Below are 10,276 nucleotides of genomic sequence, written 5' to 3' on the forward strand. Positions count from 1 at the left end.
GATTTATTGTAATGCCAATGGCATGACTTCATTTCTGCGGGCAGCAGAGATCAGTTCAAATCGAATTTTACTGCCACTCATATACCCATAGCATGAAAGTAGGCCAATGATAGCGTATTGAATTCTTAAATGATACAGAAAATGAAGTGATCAAAACATTGTTTGGGGTGATTGTTAAACCCACTGAGTAGAAATGCTGCCGCATACTATTGAATTTCCACACAAGAAAGTATTGCGGCACACTCAGAAAGACACAATGATAAGCAGGGAATTAGAGTGCAGACAATTAAACATGCCTGCTGATAATAAATTTGCTCTCAAGTAGCTCTAAGTAGGCTTTCTTCCTTTAGTCCCCTTAATAGCTGATTTTCTGGTCAGGTGCACTATTGATCCATTTGCACTGAAGCCATTTCTTCCTCATTAGCTTTTCCAAACTTTCCTTTGCCTCAATTTTCCTCAGATAACAAAAGCCTCACAAGATTATAGAAGACTTGTTGCTTAGCAACAATCTCATTCCTGTAACTGTAGTAGTAGAAACCACAATGTCACCTTTTTTTGTGAAGTCAGATGTTTCCTTATTTCTAATGTTTACCCCGTTTAATCACCAAAATAAGATATTTAGTTATTTATAATTATATCTTTCCTACATGAATGGTTTCTATTTTGATAATTGTGCATAGCTGTATGGAGAAAGTGGTTTATAGCCTTTACAAATATATCCAGAAACTTATTCCTGGTTAAAAAAAAAAATACTAGCAAGAAGAAAAATGCCTCTTGTTTTTTATTCTCAAAATCTCTTTTCACACCTGAAAAGAGAAATTTTGGCACTTCTTATAACAATAATAGCTCCCTGGTATTATGTTCTCAAGGATTAGGGAGTTTGGAAGTTCCCAGGTAAACAAATTTCCTGTAGGAAGCTCTGTAACAGTAGAAAGTTACCTTTATAAGTTCTCTGATTTTCATGCACACCTGTACACTAATTATAACACTTGTACCAGCTGGGTGAAAAGTATCCTATGTGTTTTGTGTGTAATGTTTTAATGTAATTTACAAGTATGCATAAATATAATTATATATGATGTTTTATGATTACAATATATTTTTGTACAAACACAACCCAGGAGTGGGATATAGAACTAATACAAAAATAGATGAATATAACATTTAACAGCTGTTTTAAGAAAAAAAACACATATTATATATTTGAAATATCACATCTATCACAGACACAGATCAAAATATCTAGTATATTCTCTTACCTTATTGCAAAATAAATATCAAGGAACTTAAGTTTGTAGAATTTGGACTAAAATTATTATACCAATACCCTTAACGTTATGGACTTGAACACAACTGACTGGAATGTAGAACAATTTAGAAAATGTTTTAATAAATTAATTATGAGGGATAAAGACAGAAGATCATTAAATAATTTAAGAGATAAATCAATCATAAAAGTATAACTATCTGTGATTTCTATTTGGTTGGAGATTCTATATGTGAAAATATAGATTCCCCTAACAAAATGTTTTAAATTTGTTTTCCTTTAATCAAACACCGCGACAGTTTATCCATCCATCCATCCATCCATCCATCCATCCATCCATCCATCCATCTATCTGAGATAGGGTATGTAGCAAAACAGCTCAATATAGGAAGCATCTTTTGCTAAATAGAGGCCTCTCTGCCTGTGGAATAGGCTATTCTCTGTCTCATTACTTCACTAATAAACTCACTTTCACTTTAAACTCTATGCTGGCTCGCTTTTGAATTCTTTCTTGCACAAAGCCAAGAACCCACAGTGGGCCTTGGGCCCTCAGGACCCAACCCTCGAACAGCTGCATCATCTCCGTGTCTAGTTATTTTATTTTCACGCCACCGTGACTAGGTGATAGAGGGCATACACAGTTCTGCACTGAAATTGCTCTTGTGGGATGCCTTCCTTATGTGATGGAGGACACTCACTTGAATCAGTTCTTAGAGCTGACCACAGACCAAAGCATAATCATTCTCAGAATCTTATCATGATTTATTAAATTTAGTGGCATTTTGAAAAAGAAAGGGGATAAAATATTGTTTCATGGCAAGGTCTAGATGGAATTCCTTATCTTTATTTTAGATATAAGGACTAGATCAATTTTGTTATCAACATTAAAAGAATAAATATATCTGAGGCTTAACCGCATTTACCGCTCTTCACTGCTCCTGTTACTAGATGACCAAGGGCACATGTATACTATTGTGCATGAAATAGTTGCTCGTGTCAATATCTTCCTTATATGTTATGTGGAGGAAATTCATTGGAATACACGAAACTGACTGGCAACAGAGTATGGTATAACTGAATGCTGATAACCAAGATTCTGGACAATGGATGTAATAAGAGGTGTTCCTCAGATGATATATTAGTTTCCTAGGTATGTTGTAACCAAGTGACACAACTTGGAGACTTAAAACAATGGAAATTGTTCTTTAGCATTTCTGGATGCAAGAAATCCCAAATCAAGGTGTCGGCAGGATGGTGCTCTCTCTGAAGTCTCTAGAAGAGAATCCTTTCTTGCCCTTCTAGCTTGTGGTAGCCCCAACTATCCCCCAACTTATAGCAGTATTACTCCAATAGCTGCCTCCATCTTCACATGATGCTCTCCCTGTGTCTCTGAGTTCACATGACCATGTTGACATTTATACAGCTTTGCCAATAAACTGCATTTAACAGTCCAAGTCTTTCCTCCCCTGATGGATGGGGGAGGCTAAGGCAGTTTAGACACATGCCCAGTAAAAGTTTGAGTGATGTGGGAAGGCACTTTCCCATCCGTTATACCTGGAAACAGGTGATTGGACAAAATAGGCGTTAGCCCTGCTAACATGATTTTATTCCAATGAGACATATGTCTAATTTTAAATCTGTGTTGTTTAAATTACCAAATTTGTGGTAGTTTTTTACATCAGAGATTGAAAGTTCACACAGACACTGATGCAAGGTAGAATTAATTCAATAATGTACACTTCAAAGGATGAGTACTTTGTAGATTTCAGGCCTACCTCATTTTATTGTGCTTTATTTTATTGCACTTAACATACATTATGTTTTGTTTTTTTTACAAATTGAAGGCAAGACCCTCCACCAGCAAAAAGATTATGATTTGCTTTGTTGAGGTTCCGGCTTTATTGCATTGGTCTGGAACCCAACCTGCAGTATCTCTGAAGTATGCCTGCATATAATTTCATGAGGGTGCTTAAATTATTTTGTAGAAATAAAAGAAAATCAACAACCTTTCCTTTAGAACTATAATATTCAAAGTTTTATCTTAGAACACATAGATAGAAACATAAAAGAGGATTCTGGAAAAGAAGAGAATGACAAAACTGGGCTCCTTGAAGAGGTTGGGAAAATCTTAAACTACACATTAGAAAATTTGGTCAGGGAATATAGTTTTTGCACTGATACAATAGAGCTGCCATTTCCAAATACTCACCCCTGCATGAGTGCTGACCTGTGAAGGAGTTTTCAATGATCTCTTACACAGGGAGTCATTTAGAAAAATCTTAACTTATTCACATCAAATAATTTGTTCTCTATCGGCAGACTACACATTTTTGTTCATAAGATATTGGCAACACTTCACCATTATAATTGTTAATATTCTTATTATAATGTTACACAAGGTATTGAAATTGAACTGAATGTTTCTGGAGGTCATTTAATTATGTTGCATTTCCATTTCTTTATCTGTAACTATGGTTATTCCTGTTGTAGCTCTAGTGTTGTTTATATGCAGAAATGAATTTTACCATTTTGCATTAATTTGTTAGCAAGTAGATAAATTCAAATGTTTCCAGATGAATGTACTCAATTTATAGTTTTCACTTGAAAGGTTGTCCTTTCAAAATGGTCATTAGTATAGCAAATATAGAAATAAATTATATAATGTTGTGTCATCCCTAACCAGAGCTATTAGGATAAAAAAGGATAGATCAATGTGTGTTCATGTAGAAATAATCTACTCGTATTTTATCATCTTTTTTACTGAAATCCTTGTGAATTTTGAATAAACCTTTACAGCATAGGATGTTCCAGATAATCAAATTACTAAAATTTATGGCAACTGGATGTTCACCTCAGATAACAGGAACTCCAGGCCTACCTTTCTTGCTTTTCTTACCCTATTTCCTAGCTAAAGATGTTTTCTCTTAGTGTAATATATAAATATTGTAATTTTGCAGTAGAATATTTATTACACACAACTTTATTTTATTTTTAAAAAATATTTTTATTGATTTTGACAGTGAGAGAGAGGAAGGGAGAAAGAGAGAAACATTGATGTGAGAGTGCAAGATCACTTGGCTGGCTCCTTCACGCCCCCTACCAGGGACTGCAACCTGAGCATGTGGTCTAAATGGGAATCAAACCAGCAACTTTTTGGTGCGTGCATGGGACGATGTCTAACAACTGAGTCATACAGGCCAGGACTACATACACATCTTTAATGTTCAATATACTTTCATTGAATGCTGGCTATTCATAGAAATGAGTGCACTTTTTTTTTTTTGCACTTTTACTAAATTAAAACATTTATGCACGGAAGACAAGTGCAGATACAGTAGGTAATAGAAGAAAAACATGAGTCACACACAAGAATTGAATTCTTTTTCTTTTTTAAGAAGAAGATGCACAAAATATTGCCTTGATCATGAACCCAAGTAATACCCTAAAAGACTGAGGCTAAGTTATGCATTCATATTTCCAGAAAGAAATGAATGGATAAATATGATAGAATGAACCACAAATTTATGGATTTTCTAGGTCTTTGCCAATCAAGTATGCATTTATATTCTAAATACCACATTGGAGACTCACAATTGAACAGGTCTGCAATTGACATATACCAGTTTAGTTCTAGTACAAGGATTTTATAAGAAGTTTAAATTGATTTTCTAGTATTTGCTATATCTAGTAAACTTGAATATGTAACCATAATTTATCTATAAAATATTTATTTTGAGATCAATAGTGCCATAATTTTCATTTATCTTACTGCCTGTGTACTGCCTGTGAGTATTAAAGGCATATAGAAATATTAATAAAACTGTTTAAATTCTGAAAATTTATTAATAATGCATTAATATGCCAAGCTACTGATTATACTGTCAGTGTACTGTGGAGGGTTTAGAATACTCTAGGTAATTTGTTTTGCTAAAAAACATATAGCTTAAAATTCACACCACTAATGTATTAAACTTACCATCATCACTTTTAAAAAGTAAATGCTCTAGAAACCTTGAATGTGTGAAAATTTCAAAGTAGAACTATTAGCATGCTTTCAAAAGTTATTAAGGAATTTTCTCATTGCACATCCTTTATAATGATTTTGAATTTTAATTTAGAATAACAATCATTGAATAAATATCACATTCTATTTGTACACAGGACTGTTTCATTGAGAATTGGGGAACTTGATGTTCACACCCAAGAAACTTACTCTCTAATGAAACGTGCAAGACTGTCCTACAAAAGTCTAGTAGAGAAGAATGTCTTTATGTGGTGACATTTATATGTATTTTCAATGTATTAAATCAGAGGAATCTGAGAGGTTCAAGGTGATGGGACTTTTACTGGCCCTTGAAAGTGAGAAAACATTAGCAAGTCTAACCCTGGCTGGTGTGCAAGGTGGTTAGAGTGTCTGTGCACCAAAGGGTCAGGTGTTCCATTCCTGGTCAAGAACATGTACCTGGGTTGTGGGTTCACTCCTAAGCCTTGGTTAGGGCATGTGGAGGAAGCAACCAGTTGAGGTGTCTCTCTCACATCCATGTATCTTTCTCTCTCTTGCCCCCTTTCTCACTTTCTCTGAAAAGTAATGGAAAGAATATCCTCATGTGAGGATTAACAACAAAAAAAGTAATAGCAAATCTCAAAATCAAAACTTAATAAGAATATGCCGATCCACGTAGGCCTATGGTAATGCAGAGATCTGCTTCATCAAAGGGAATTATGTGTTTTAGAAGTTCGTGAAAGATAAATTTAGGTGGCTTTATGGAGGGTTCCTAAAGTACGACAGGTTTTTAAGGTATTTTGGAAGCATTGGTTTATTGAATGACCTGAATTTAGAGAGGACGAATATATTATAATATTAATATATGACATCAATACTATGCAATACTATGGTGATATTACTGTATGAATATTAGTTAAACACAATATTTAATAGCAATAAATATTTATCTATTTTATTATATAATATACTAAATATAGTATTAATAAATAATATATAATGAAGTAATAGAACTTACTTTTGCAATAATTTTAAACTCAAACTTCACTCATTTCTTATCCCTTACCTATATTTGGAAGCATTGTAAATAAATTTCCATTTGATTTCTGTATAATTAGCAGTCTTGTTTTCGTGTTTGTATAATGGCCTCACCAATCTGCTTTGGTGATTTGTGAAGGCTTGGAATTGCATGTATGGGGTGTACATGTGTGTGCATGTGTGTTCATGCATTTTGTATGTTGTTTTGATGTTTGGGAGGTTCTTTAGTACACAGGATAAAGTCCTCAACTGAGACCTTAAATTCCCCCCAGAATGAAGCTCTCTCGAGTGGGATGGTTTATGGTGCCTCTTGGCTGGTTCATTCTCTAGTTGGTGAAAGAGGCCAAACCAGGCCTAACTCCCCCTATTCTGTACCACAGATCACTGTAGCCACAGCATATAACCCTCAATATTTTAGTCCAGGTACAAATCTGTATGCCTTTCAAATTCCAAACGGTAGGACACACTCTTCTATTGGTTCTCTTATGACGTTGCTTAATTTGCCTGGAGTGGTTGGAGCACACACTATGCTCCATCAATAGTCTAGCTAAAATTCTAACTATAAAATTTCTGTATCTTTAAAATCTTCAAGTCACTTCTTAGATATTACTGATGCCACCATAATTGTCTTTTGATAACATCTGTGGAAATAGTTTTCCTGTAATATTGAGATATATACTATTATTTTTCCAAATTGGGGACTCAGACAAAATTCTAGTATTGTGTATATTCTATTTGTATAAAACTAGGTTTACAGTTATACTAACAAGGAATACTTACATATTTTTAAACATATTAAAGGTAGGAACTTTGATTTGTGATGCTATTTATTATGGATTGAAAGAAAAAAAGTATTATCTCTTATTCTGGAATACTTCCTCAGTTGTTTTTCTGTATTTCATGATCTTTACATTTTTGACAAATATAGGGTATTTTTGTAGAATGACCCTCAATTTGGAGTTGCCTGACATTTCCTCAGGATTGATTATGATCACTTTTCTTGGCAAATTGTTATAGAGGTGATCTGGTGTCTTCTCTGTGCATCATACCAGGGGGTACATCATTTCTCTTATTATTGCTGATGTGAACTTTGCTACTTGGTTGAGGAGTTTCAGAATTCACCACAGAAAAGTTACTATTTTTACTTTTTTGACTAATAAGTACTTTGTAGGGATATTCTCTTAAAACAAATAAACATCCTTTTCTTCATTCAACTTTCACCCATTCATTTTACATTCATTGATTTCCATTGTCTGAATTATTTATTATTATTATGGTTGCCTAGTGGTGATTTTCACTATTTTTTATACATTGTCTGTTAGCATTCTGAGTAAGAAATGACTAAGAAGTGAGCAAAAAGTTTTCATTCTTTTCCATGCTTTCATTTATATAAAATTTAACTCATGAATTCTAAGTTGATTGCTGGGATGTTCCAACTATCAATGATTTATCTAGTATAAGTACCTTCAAACTGGCTCCTATAATTTTAGGCTTATTTCTATTTGAGCACCTTTTTAATTTCTAGCACAGTATATTATAGGTCTGTTTTGTGCTTCCACTTTCCCAGCCCAGAATTGGTCATTTCTTCATGGAGTCCTATTTCTTTTACAAATAAAATTATTTGGGAACTACGATTTTGACACTAGGTTTGCTCAGTATTATTGGGTATTTATTCCTTCCAGATCTTTACAATGAAATAGAAAATGTATGTATGTATGTTTGTATGTATGTGTGTGCACAAATATTTTTTGTTTGTGTTTATGCATTATCTATCTATCCACCCATCCATCATCTAATCTCTATTTGTCTTCAGGATAAATATAACTGTGTATTCAGAGCAAATTCTTCTTAAAAGTCACAGTAATATATTGTAAGGACATTAAAAACATTAATGCATTAAAAGAACATTAATGAAATTATAAAAGGACTTCCTAAAGTCTACTCTCATCATCCACAGCAGATGTCCCATAATGTTTCTGCAAACACTGAAGCATTGCTCCTAAGAGAAATACTAGCTAAAGTTCCTAAAAGCCTCTGGTCAATTTTCACCAGCTGATCAATGCATAACCTTGTTTTATGTATCTTTCAGTTTGAAGACACTTTTTTAACATTGAACTCACAGCCAATAACTCTATCAGATGTATTTTCTCTGTAAAATCTATCACAGCCCTCTTGCATTTGAGAACATATAGCCAGCACCGCAGCAGTGCACTTTGAGGTCATTTTAAACAGCAAAATCACAAAAAAAGCAAAAAAAAAATGTTAAAATGGCGCTAAATAGACTGTGAAAAAAACCCAGTTGTTTATGGGATGAGGGTTGAAACAAGAAGGAAAATCATTGTCTTATTAGACTTTACCTGGGAACCGGCCAACTAGGCAAATGCAATTTTTGTCACTCTATGCATGTCTGTGAATAACTAAGAAAGCACTCTAACTATTGATTTCGGGGTTACAAATACATTTCATTAAGTAGAAGTCTAAAATATAGAATCTGCAAATAATGAAGATCAATTTTACATTTCTTCATCAGATTTGATAAGATTTTTAGTTGCATGTATAGCAATATTGTCACAAATAAGAAGTATAAATAAAATAGCCTTGTTACTCTGAAGAAGTACTTATTGTAACAGAGTAAGCAGCTGTGATGGTTAATTTTAGATGTAAACTTGTCTAGGCTATAATGCCCAGATGTTTGGTCAAGCGCCAGTCTAGGTGTTGCTATGAGGGCATTTTTTACTTTTATTTTATTTTATTATGTTTTTCTTAATACGGAATGCTTCACAAATTTGTGTGCCATCCTTCCTCAGGGGCCATGCTAATCTCTGTATCATTACAATTTTAGTATATGTGCTGCCGAAGCGATCACTGAAAGCATTTTTAGATGTGATTACTGTTTAAGTCAGAAGACTGAGTAAAACATATTACTTTCCACAATGGGGGGTGGGGCTCATCTTAAACAGTTGAAGGCCTTAAAAGAAAAAAAAACGGAGGACCCTGATGAACTTCTGACTCCAGATTGCCCTCACACTTGAGCCGCAACATTCCGGTCCTGAGTGTCCAGCCTGCAGGCCTATCCTGCGGATCTCAGGGTTGTTAGCTCCCACAATCATGTGAACCGGTTCCTTACAATAAATCTCTACACACACACACACACACACACACACACACACACACACACACACACACACACAGATTCTAACCGCTTGGTTTTATGGATGATCCTGACTAATACAAGGTTATTATCAACATCAGTTACCATGTTTAAGGACCCACTTTATATGCAGTGTGCTAAAATATTTGTAGATATTCTCCATGATAAACACACATATGGAACAGACAAAATAAATTACAGATAATTCACAAGTTAAAAAAATAAGTTAACTCTAAGGATTTAATTATTCAATTTCAGATTGGCTCCCACAACGCCTACTACAGTGAAGAAAAGTTGGCCAGAAATAACTTTGTCTAAATACTGTCTCCCTCTCTTCTAGCTCTGAGATTACCTCACATTAGCTGATCAAACATTTAGTGCACAAAAGAATTTATGATCTGTAAAATGATGCAATATCGATGACCTCATATTTACCATATTGCTTGGTGTGGGGATCCTAGAAATTTATTTTTTACTAAGCCCTGATAAGATCATTATTCAAGGGGTGATGAAATTATGAACGTTAGCTCAGAAAAGGCTAAGAAACAGGAAATGCTTATTAGCAACCAATTTTGTGCTATGACTTATTTAACTATTAGAGGCCTGGTGCATGAAATTCATACATGGGTGGGGTCCCTAGGTCTGGACGGCTATCAGGGCCATTTGGGGCGAGGCTGATCAAGGCTGGGCTGATCAGGGCCCGAAGGCCCTGGAAGGGTTGGGAGAGGAGACGACCATCGCTGGGCCAGGCACGAAAGGAACGGATGCCAGACGCCAATGCCTCCATTGTCGGTGCCCCACCACTGTGCAGTTACCC

General features: G+C 34.7%; 1 non-coding gene across 1 annotated transcript; it reads right to left on the minus strand.

Moving 5' to 3' along the window:
* Nucleotides 1–9,070: 9,070 nt before the first annotated feature.
* LOC114228119 (U6 spliceosomal RNA) lies at nucleotides 9,071–9,174 on the minus strand. Its single transcript, XR_003614199.2, has one exon. It is a non-coding gene; the product is annotated as a U6 spliceosomal RNA (small nuclear RNA).
* Nucleotides 9,175–10,276: the final 1,102 nt, after the last annotated feature.

The sequence above is a fragment of the Eptesicus fuscus genome, chromosome 15, assembly GCF_027574615.1.
Source record: "Eptesicus fuscus isolate TK198812 chromosome 15, DD_ASM_mEF_20220401, whole genome shotgun sequence".
Classification (NCBI taxonomy): Eukaryota; Metazoa; Chordata; class Mammalia; order Chiroptera; family Vespertilionidae; genus Eptesicus; species Eptesicus fuscus.